Raw genomic sequence first — 11,465 nt, forward strand, 5'->3', positions numbered from 1 at the left:
TCTGGATAAGCTTCCATTAGGCAAATGAACTTTCAGGTGCTTATCCAAAAAGTTTTTGTGGTTCATCCATCACTACTTGTGTAGATTTTTTTATGAACACTGCTTTGCTGGTAAGTGTTTTAGCAGCCCTCACAAGACTGATCATCAGCTTACATATTAAAAGGTGTTGCCTATAAAAGCAGATCCTCAGCAGGTAGAAATTGTCATAGCTCACCTGACTTCAGTTACTTCCCTATGACAATTTACAACACCTGAGGATCTACCCTAGTATGTTTATTCCTTCTCTTGATTTAAGTAAATTCAGACTCCACTTGTCATTTGAAACACCTAATTTTAGTAATTGTTTTCAGTGATTAGGGGTTTCTACAGTCAATGTATAATTTCCTGCGTTTTTAGAAAAACAGACAATTTGCCAAGGTCATGGCTAATTATCACTGGATACAAAGCCAACAATGTATAATTCTCATGGAATGAAAAGTGGCAGGCATCTATGCCTGGAAGAGCTATTGGAGGCAATGAACACTTGACCCTTTTGACTCCGCTCACTAGTTTTTAGTAGCTCTAGTTTTTACAGATGTTTTTACTCAGAGTTTTGTGAAAAAAATTCTTTGCAATAGAGAGACTGCCAAAAATTGTGTTTATAAAATGTTTTTGCATATATCTTTTAAAGTATTTATTTATTTATTGAATGAATGAATGACAAAGAAAACTGGACAGATTAGGCGATATGGAGCCTTTTGCCTCCATATTGCTAGTTTGAAGTTAGCCCAGGCTGAATTATGTCCAAAATCTAGATCTATCTGATGGATGTTAAGTGACACATACAAAGTTAATAGCTTGTCTCACTCCGCATTCCGGTGAAAACCATCACCAGCAATGGCCCGTTAGTGGACTCAGCCTTTGAGGGGCCCTGAGCCCCTTCAGATTTGTTTTGAAGCATATTGATGGTATAGTTTGGGGAAGTTTGCCTTGTCATTGCCTGTGCTCTATGTCACAGTTCAGGGACACTGTACTTGTATTTCCCCTGAGTGATCCAGCAAGGGTACCCATTCTTAGGCTTCCAGCTGTGCAGCCATTTCCTTTCTGCATGGAGATCCACATCTCTCTCCCTTCTGACAGGGTATTTCCAGGCTGCATAGTTCCCTGACTTCACAATGTTATTCCCAGCACAGACAGGTTGCCCAAGAACAACTGCTTGCTTTCTCAAAGATGTTTAACAGGTGCAACTATTACAGTTATAAGGAATCACACAGCTCTTCCTATGCAAGTCAAGATAAAAAGCATTAGGGAGAAAATATATTAAAAATAATAAAAGAACCTTTTACACACTTGCTAATAAGTTTACCAGAGTTAACCCTAACAGGGATTATGGAAGGAGCAGTCTTTCAGCCTCCCACCCAATGGTCGTCTTTTTGGTTACAGCCTCATTATAAGAAAAGGAGTACTTGTGGCACCTTAGAGACTAACCAATTTGAGCATGAGCTTTCGTGACCAATGAAGTGAGCTGTAGCTCACGAAAGCTCATGCTCAAATAAATTGGTTAGTCTCTAAGGTGCCACAAGTACTCCTTTTCTTTTTATGAATACAGACTAACACAGCTGTTACTCTGAAGCCTCATTATAGATTCAGATCAGAACAAGCACCGATTTTTATGGGACCTCAGTAGATTCAGTCCTTGCAACCTTACCCTAAGCATCGGGGCCTTCTGTGGACCAGGAGTCCTGTCTGTTTGGTAGATCAGGAAGAAGGCACTGAGCCACTTTAAAACTAGACTATTTATCCAAAACCCCATTCTTTGTGATGGTCTTTGGAGAATCAAATTTGAACTAGTATATTGTGCACTTTTCCAGCCTCTTTGGAGATGCTAAAACTTAAGTGAATTTGCCCAATCACCCCCTACTGTTCTTCTGTTTACCCTTCCCAGAGAAATACATAAAAATCCACAATAACACATACACAATTGCAATTTTAATTATACAATGTACCCCTAAGGTATTAACCCTGGTTCAATAAGGTTTAACTTAATTCAGTGAAGTTTATCTTAGTTCCATAAGGTTTGTTTTCAACATTAGAAGATATTGTCAGTCTGTCACATCCTACCTAGCCTGTGAATAAATAGATGGCTCCTACTTGGCGGCAACATTTTAATAAGAATTATCCCTATTATTCTTCCTTCAATAATTTCCAAAGGTATGCAAATACCCACAGCTGACTTATCACAAAGCCCAGCTCCTTGAACACATGTTCCAGTTGTGCTGTCATAACAGCAGGTCAGCTAATATAATTCCTTCTCATTAACTCAGACACCTGATGTACAATTGCTGACTCACTAAGGGGCCTTTTCTTTCCTCCTATTGATGCATTTAGACAGGTAACTATAATCGGCGCTAACGTGTGCACAGATATTCCTCATCTATCAATGGGAGACTTCTACAAATATGTACTTGGATGGGACAGAAATGAAGTTCCATCTTTTGTTGGTGCCTCCAAAACCCCTTCCTTTGAAACTGAAGTTATCTTTGATACTCTAATTCATAGAAATACAAAAATTAGATCTAGATAGCACCTGTTATGTCCTCCAGTCAATTGCCTTGTGTAGCGTTGTTCCCTACTACATTTCTCTTGTCTAGTTGAAAATAAATCAAGTGCTGGGGCTTTGATAACTTCTTTTGGAAGACTATTTTACAGTTAGAATAGACCTCAGTGTTAGGATATGTGTACTGATGTTCAGCCTAAATTTTTCCTTTACTTACTTTGACCCCACTACTCTCAGTCTCAGTCCTTTAGATCACCCTAAAAATATCTTTATTTGGTATTTATACATGTCCAATAATTGTTCCAGATTATCACAGTCATTTCCTGTTAGTTGTTTTTGGCCAAGTTGAGACACATTTAGTTATAAGCAAGGCCCTACTTCATTTGCGATATTGCAGAAATTGTGGATCCCACCATATTAGGCTTCCACCGCAATTTTTATCTTAATTAACTTACTTTGCACAATCCATCATCTTGCAATTCAAGTAGGGCCTTAGTTATAAGATTTTCTCATAAGTCACTGTCTCTAGCTCATTTTTTGTTCATTTTCTTTGACTTTCTCCCAATTTGTAAATGTCTTTCAGGAATTCAGATGCCTAGAAGTGGAGGGTAGTAATCTAAATGTGATTTCAGCATGACCAAATACAGAGAGGCAATACCACTTCCCTGATCTATGATAGGATGCCTCTGCAGGCTAACATCACAAGGGGGCAAATACAGAAGGCCTTATTCATGTTCTATTCAGTTGTTACATAAGCAAAGCTCCTATGGATTTTAATAAGCTCCACATCTTGAGTTCATCATCAGGCAAACACCCTTCAGAATTTGACTCTTCGGCCAAAATAGTCTCTATAATTCCTTTTGAGCCAAAGACTGAAGTCTTTTTTTGAGTACTACTACTACTGATAAATAATAATACTTTGCACCTATGTAACACCTGGGCCTGATCCTGTAATCACACAAGACTGGGAGTCACAGGAACAGTGCTCTAGTTCAGGTTCGATCACAGCCTTTTTTTGTGACCTGGGGCAAGTCACTTAGGGCTATATTCACAAAGGGACATGGACACCTAACTTCCTCTCTAGGTGCCTAAATCCAAATTTAGGTGCCAATGATATTCACACAACCAGTAGGAATGTGGGTAAAAATATTTGTCTGCACAGGTGACGACTTTCCCAAATCCTGGGGGGTGCTCGACTCCCAGCTCCATCCCTTCCCCCAAGGTCCCACCCCTGCCCTGCCTCTCCCTGACCCCCCTCCACCCCTGCCCCACCTCTTACCACCCAGTTCCGCCCCCTCCCAAGTGTGCCTCCTCCTCACTTTGCCCCCCAGAGCCTCCTGAATGTCATGAAACACCTAATTGCAGCAGGTGGGAGGCATTGGGAGGGAGGGGGAGGCACTGATCCATGGGGTCGCCAGTGCATGGGAGGCACTGGGGGGTGTGGGGAGGAGCTGATACGGGGGCTGCTGGTGGGTGCTCAGCACCTACCATTTTCCCCCATGGGTGCTCCAGCCCTTGCACACCCACGGAGTTGGCACCTATGTTTGTCTGCTTCACACAGTGTTGTGGGGATAAATCGATTAATGTTTGGAAAGCACTTTGAGACCATCAGAAGGAAGGTGTTACATGCCTCATGCAAAGCAGATTCAGTGAGAATGAGTTAAAGACAGGGAACCTGATGCTCCTCTCACACCGATTTTTCAACCACGTAACTCTCCTGATTTCTGATTTACTCTATAAGTGAGAGTCAGACCCATGGTTTTAGTCTTGCTCAAAATATAGTGGTTTTTATCAGACCCTTAATATTACTTGCATGATTGTTTTGGAGCATAAATTGAAGGTCATATAATTTTCTATATATCTTTTCCATGGATTCTTGAATAATTTATTCCGGATTTATAATAATATGCTACTGCCTTTTAGCTCTCCACTGGAACCAGTTGTGTCTGTAAGTGTTACAATTGTCTGTATAACTAATCTGGGCAGTGAGAATGTAAAAACTTCATAGTGTACTAAAAATATTACAGTACCCAAGAAACTACATCTCACTTTACAATATTAATTATTGCAAACGTTGCCAAGTAGACATGAGGTTGACATGATTGTCTGAGGAAGTTTTATGCAAGATAATTTAACTTAGATTTGTCATTTTATAACTTTTGCATAACTATGCTTTGTGTAATTGGAGAAAAGATATATCTAGCAGTTAGCACACAAGACTGGAAGTTAGGACCTTTGGCTTCTGTTGCCAGCTCTGCTACTGGCTACTTATATGTCCTTGGACAAATCACTTAATTTTTCATTCTTCAGTTTTCCCATCTGTAAAATGGAGATACGGACATTTACCTAAAGTCCTTTGAGATAATTTGCACTTTTTAAATACTTAGGCTCAAATGTGCTTGATAATTGCAAATTATTATGACAAAATAGTCTATTTCAACTAAGCAATGCTCAGAATGCATATTTTTACATGAGTAGTCAAATGGCACGTGATACTTGTTTTCTTTTCTTACTATTATTTGTTTAGTTCAGTTTCTATGTATTTATTTCTGCTACAGTTAAATTGGGTTTCTGTGGGAGTGGGACTCTATTCAGTACATCAAGTGGAATATCTCTTTTGAGATTTCTGATGGAAATATAACAAGTTCCAGGAATATTCTGGTTAAATTTGACCTCTGGAAAAAAAAACAGTGAATGTTGTGGAGTACAGAAGTTTCTTAACAAAGAAAATAACCTTTTCAGCTGGATGACAATCATTTTAGGATCCCACTGGACCACTACATTTACTCTGGCCCACTACACTAACAAGGAATGCAAGAATCCTCTGCTAAGCTACAGTAAATTCAAAGGACAGAACTAGAGCTAGTTGAAAAATTTTCATCAAAACTGTTTGTAAAATTGGGTTTTCTATTAAACATTTATTTTGTTGTAAAAAATGTTTGCTTTCTTTGGAAACTCCTGATTTTTTCATAGAAAATCTGAACTCTAAAATATTTTGGTTAAAAATCTAAATGTTTTGACCAAAGCCCAAAATATTTCAATTTGGATGTAATGCTTGAGTTCCTCGTGGGAATTACAGTTCATTTACCTCATGACTCAATTCTCCTTTATGGACTGGGCTACCGAGCTAGACTTAATCTCTCATGATGCACTGAAGCTATAAGACTCCCATGATGTACTACCTCCTCTCACTAAGAAGACACACCACAGTGTATCATGGAAGATGAAGTCCTGGCTGAATATTCAGAATTAGTACTGTTTACTCATGCTGCCATGTGAATTCCTTTCGTTTTAACCCTGCTAGAAGAGGTTTAGAGCGTCTCTCAAGGGCAGGTGTAACTAAGGGCTGGGACAGAAAGTTATTTGAGTCAAGGATTCTCTTCCTTGTTACCTATGTGTACAAGTGCCTAACACAATGGGATCCTGACCCTTGATTTTAGAACAGCCAAACACTGGTAAGCCATAACTCCAGAGCCACAGATTGGTGTATATCTTTCAGCACACTCCTGAGTACAATGACAAGATGCCAGCTATTCCTCACATCACATGTACAGATGTTGTGTTCCTTTGCCCCTTAGATAGCTCATACAACTGAGTCCTAAATTAAGTCCTAAACAAATGTCCATAACTGCACCACCCATGCTAGTGATCATATTGTGTGAGCAAAAACATTTGTAATTGTGTACAAGTACAGTTATAATATTGTGGTTCAGGACAAAACAGCCAATCTACGATGCAAGGTGATCGCATTACTTTGCCTTTATGGCATTTTAGCCACTGAAGAAGCTGTATTTAAATTCAGCCTAACAAGAGCAGAGAGAGAAAAAAGGGGGAAGGGAGCTAGATATGTTGGGGTAAAATGTAGCTAAAGATGACTGAGGAAGAGTGAGAATAAAATCCATTTTTATGATGCCTGGAATATTCTTAGATACTCAGAACAATGAAATTACAGAGAAACTCTTCTTTTTAATCCTATGATAGGGCCAGAGAAGGAAAGGAGCCTGCCTGGGTTCGTGGGGCACTTCATGGTGACACTGAGAAGTAAATGTAAAGAATGTCTTGACCAGTTGAAGGGGAAAAAAATCAGTAGGGCTTCCCTCAGCCAAGTTAAGTGCAAAGTTCTTAACTGTGGCTTACTTCAACCAAATTCCAAAAAGAAAAAAGAAATGTCTCCAGATTCCAATCTCATCTCTAATCCTATTCCTGAAAATAAACCCATCCTCCCTGACTTCTGCTGTCAAACTTGGCTCCTGGCTCTCTACAGCACTTCACTCTGATAGTGTGCTGGGGTGAATTAATTAATTCCCCTCAGCTGGCCCTGAAAATCCCTGCACTTGAGAGGCACCTGTGGTCCTCCCTCTAGCCAAAGGGAGGGAACAGGATTTAACGCTTTCCTTGTCAGTCTCCGCACAAAACACCCCATCACAATACCTTACTTTTGGTCCCAGCATGCTTGCTTGTTTGGTCAAATAGTGACATGTACTTTACAATATTGTGCTATTAGCATATAACTTTGGTAGCATAGGTATTAAAACACCATCTTAGTAATCATTTCCTTTAGCAATTGTTAACTTGAGAGGAATCTGGCATACATTTATTATAATTATTATTACCTACAGTAGTGGTAGAAAACAGTTTGGTTTGGCATATATGATTTTCATTTTCTTCAACCAGTCTATATTTTTATAGGTCAACTACAAGTGTAACTTAAATGTTGTTAAAAATAAAACTTTTACTCTTCCTTTTTATGAGTAGCATTTTCCTGGCTGACTTTCACTGTATAAAATGAGACATTTTTATTAAAGAGTCTTTAAAGTGGTATTAAAATTTTAACATCTCATTAGTAGAAAAACAAGGTTTGCCACTATGATATAAGAATTCTTTAGACCTTATAGAAATCTGACAGGATAGGACTATCTTACTTAATATTCTAAATGAATTCCAGGACAGAAAACATCATCATTTCCTGTAGCACAGACTCTCCGTTCTGGCTCCTAGTCAATCACTAATATGCTGGTTTTATTGTCTGAGGTTCCACAACTTCCTCTCAGGTTTGGAAATAAGAAACAGTAAAAATCTATTAAACTGGACATCTCTGACTGCTCTTAAATAATTGCAAACTGAGTTAAAAAGAGAGTGCTGATCCTCTGAGGTGCAGAACACCCTAAACTCCAATTTAGTTCAATGTCCTGTCCCTTAAATGGGCCCAGAAACTAAAAGAAACTTTAGCTTTGGGCAGAATTCTGAATTAACTCTTTCTTTAACCTATCCACAATGATGCTTTGCTGATTTTTCTGGTTTTTATTTTGTTCTGAAGATTCATTTTACATGTTCAGAAAGCAAACAGATTGTGTCTAAGAAACTGAACTCTCTTTCAAAAGTTAGGAGAGAAGAAGGAGGGAGAATACATCATATGCACTGCAAGAGGAGACCTAATGATCACATGTATAAAGAAGAAGTATATGGAATGAAAATCATCCTCTTGTCAAACTGAAGAGATTCTAAATTGTATTTTATCTCATATGTATGGCTAAGAAATTGCTTCTATGCTTTTCTTTTAATGTTTTTAGAGATGCAAAATCAAGAAAATGAAATAAACAAGAAATCAATTTTGGTAGCACAAGACTCTACATTCTTCAAATCATATTTTTTACTTTTATCTAACTTTAAATTGATGGACAGAGTTTGCTAGTACCTCTCATCAGCCCTTTCTTGGAAATTTATTATCATGGGCTTGCAATCTGTGACCATGTTTTCTTTATAATGGAACTCATTATATCACCGAGATGATGATTCCTGTAATACACGGTTTGCAAGAAATTGTCTTCAGTATTAGCATATTTTGTCTTTTACTCATTCTGAATAACTCCAGCACAGCTCAATATTACATGATTTCCAAAATACCACCAAATTAGCTAAGTATGTTCTGTGCCGATACACAGAACAATATAACAGGTATCACAATCTCTAGAGATCCATTAAGTCTTAAGGGGAGTTGGCAGTTTGTAGAGTGCATTAATGTTTAATTTGGACACAAATTGGAGTTAATTATATGCAAGTGGTTTGTGACTTAACCTTTCCTATCTATATTTAAATCTATTTCTCTGGCTTTGTTTGATTCCAATCAAATTAGCCATATAAAGAAGAGCTACTCTATAGCCTTACAGAAAATGACCAGGTAGTGCCAACTTGGCATTGAGATGTGACTGATTTGCTTTCTGAAGGCTATCACACATTGGGAGTTTGTCGCAAATCAAAAAAATGGTGCTAAGTCTTAGATGTGGCACAAAATATCAATACATAATCTTTAAAGCTTCTGAATAGACTATAAAAATAAATCAAATCAAGCAAATTAGATTGTTTCACTGGTGAGGTTCAGAAGAAATTTGTAAGCCAAAAACCTCCATGGAGTTAAGTGATAGTTGTCTAGGTCTTGGCTTTTCTTTTCTAGAATTAGCTTTCTTTAGAGCAGGATTTGAGGAAGCAAGTTAGAAAGTGCAGATGTGCAAAGGCAAGATAAGAGACGCACATGGTAACGTTACCCACCATTTAAACTTTGCAAAGGGCCAGATTCTGATATCTTTCCTTACATCTTACACCAGGAGTAGTTTCATTCTGGAAAAGGATATTAGAATCTGGCCTGAAATTACTCGCTGCTATGGTTCTTTTAAATAAAGGAATAATAGTACATTAAAGGCCAGATTCTGCCATGGTTGTTCATGAGTACTAATTTACTCTGCAAACAGACTTTAATTAGAACCTTCCTCTGTATGTAGTCCCATTAATGTGACTAAGTGTTACAAATTTAGGGTCCACTTTTGCAAGCTACTAAACTTAATAAATAAAGATAAAGATAAATAAATAGTAAAATGATTGTCACTCTTATTTGGTTACATTGACTTACAGTAGGAAGAGACTTGTTCACTGTTATGAACAATTCTCCTTTGAATGCTTATTAACAGCAGCAATGGCTTGGAGCCACTGTGTCGATTGAAAGATAAAGATGCTGTGCTGTCCTCTTCATGGTCTAACACTGTAGCACTAGGCATTTATTCCTAAAATATCTTTGGTGGTTTCTCTTGCTTGCTAAAACTTGCAAACAGTGAATGATCATGCTGTTTTAAATGTTGTAGACAGATGCTATTTGGATACCAAACCACTGTAATAGAACAAATCTGCAGATCTTAGTTACTCTAATAAATACTTTAAATACTGAATAAATACTTTTGATGTATCTTCCTGGAGAACTGTCATATTGCCGTTTCCGTTAATTTTGCTGAGCTTTGTATATTGTGTACTACCAGATACAAGCAAAGTATGCAGATCAGCTACAAGAAGACTGTCATTTTTTTTTGTCCAAACATCCTGATAACTAATCTAGCATTCCAAGTTTTGTATCTTCAGGCACAGAAGTGGACATGTACTATCCACTCAGCAGACACACATCCATGTCTATTGCTGGCACTTACATGCATATCAGAGATAATCTCAGAAACTTTCATGAAAAAATATTAATTCCTTCAATTCTAAATAAAGACTGTGTAAACAGGTTTGCTGTATATTTATTCTGTAATACTGCATGTGAATATACCTACAGACATATTGTACATATGTACATAATTATAGATGCTTTATGTATATAATATATGAATTTGACACAGATATAGAGGTTCATGAACCAATATGTGCACAAATTGAACAATAACTTACCTATAGAAGAATTTCTTCCTTTTTCTTTTCACTTGAGTTTGTCTAGTGTGTGGGAAAGAGACATCCACTATTCAAATTTCTTCACTTGGCTCAGATAAACTAGAGAGAGTTTTCAGTTCATACCAGCAGTGTGAGCAGTATCCCAGGAAGACTCCTCTTGCTCCAGCCACGAGTAACTGAACTCTTCCAGCACAGTCACATTTTATTTATACACATACTGTCCTTTTCAAAACAAGCCGCCAGCTGGAATGATTCAAACCTCCGTTCAGCACACCGTTAAAATGCAGCTTCCTTCTTGGACATGGAAATTACACCAGGGAGCAGTCAGAGAACAGCAAAAAGGCTATGAGAACTATTTAATCACCCGAATACCAGCTGCTGCTTCTGGTGCTGCTTCTGCTGCTGTGCCTCTTGTTTAGCTGTAGTCAGTCTCCCTTTCCCTTTCTCTCATATCTACAGAGCAGAAAAGGCAGCTTTACCCGATTATGATTGGCAGAAACAGCCAATTCCTTCAGCTAATCAACCTCAAGACTTTCAAGGACTGGAAGCTGTTGTGATGTCATTCAGAGATTGACATGTTACAGATGAATACATTCCAATGGAAGCAACTTCAGAGATCAGCTGCATTCATTTCACACCACAGTGATTGATTAGATGCTCCTGGAGGATTTGCATAATCTGTCATTGTGCAGTTGGACCACCTCCTTTACAACCAGGCTATATTAAACGTGGGGGTAAAATACCCACTTGCTGCTTCTGACATCTACACCTTCAGGTAAAATCATGGGAAAGTGAAAAGTTTACTGATTTTCCTGGATGGAGTATGTTTCAATCAGGTGAAAAAACGGCATGTGAGACGTATAGCAGGAGAGTCACCCTTGTGTAAAACTGCTGGCTCCCTCCCTCCCTCAAGCTAGGACCCCCTGAGAAGAGAAAAAACACTCTATTAACAAAACAGAGGGATTATAGCCAAAGTCAAGCTTCAGCTTAACCACAAATAATTTAACTGATAGTGTGTGTTGGTGTGGATGTGTTCAACCAGCTGTACTTTACCATTTCACTTAATCTGAGTGGCACACAATATCCTTCCATCCATATGTGACATACACATAGCCCACCTAGCTATTGCATACTTATTGATCAGAACCTTCTATCCCATACAGTTAAAGATTAACCCTGATCATACAACCACAGCCAAGAATCATGATTTTTTAATGCA

General features: G+C 38.2%; 1 protein-coding gene across 2 annotated transcripts in view; it reads right to left on the minus strand.

The window, feature by feature from the left end:
• The window catches only part of NDST4 (N-deacetylase and N-sulfotransferase 4), a 174,611-nt gene extending 163,569 nt beyond the window's left edge, over window positions 1-11,042 (minus strand). The window contains exon 1 of one of the 2 annotated variants that reach the window (XR_007356276.2): window positions 10,247-11,041. The gene's annotated coding sequence lies outside the window, so the exon portion shown is untranslated. Of the gene's footprint in view, window positions 1-10,246 lie in introns of both variants that reach the window. The other variant, XM_048847159.2, reaches the window with a different exon arrangement.
• Window positions 11,043-11,465: the final 423 nt, after the last annotated feature.

The sequence above is a fragment of the Caretta caretta genome, chromosome 4 (assembly GCF_965140235.1).
Source record: "Caretta caretta isolate rCarCar2 chromosome 4, rCarCar1.hap1, whole genome shotgun sequence".
NCBI lineage: Eukaryota > Metazoa > Chordata > Testudines > Cheloniidae > Caretta > Caretta caretta.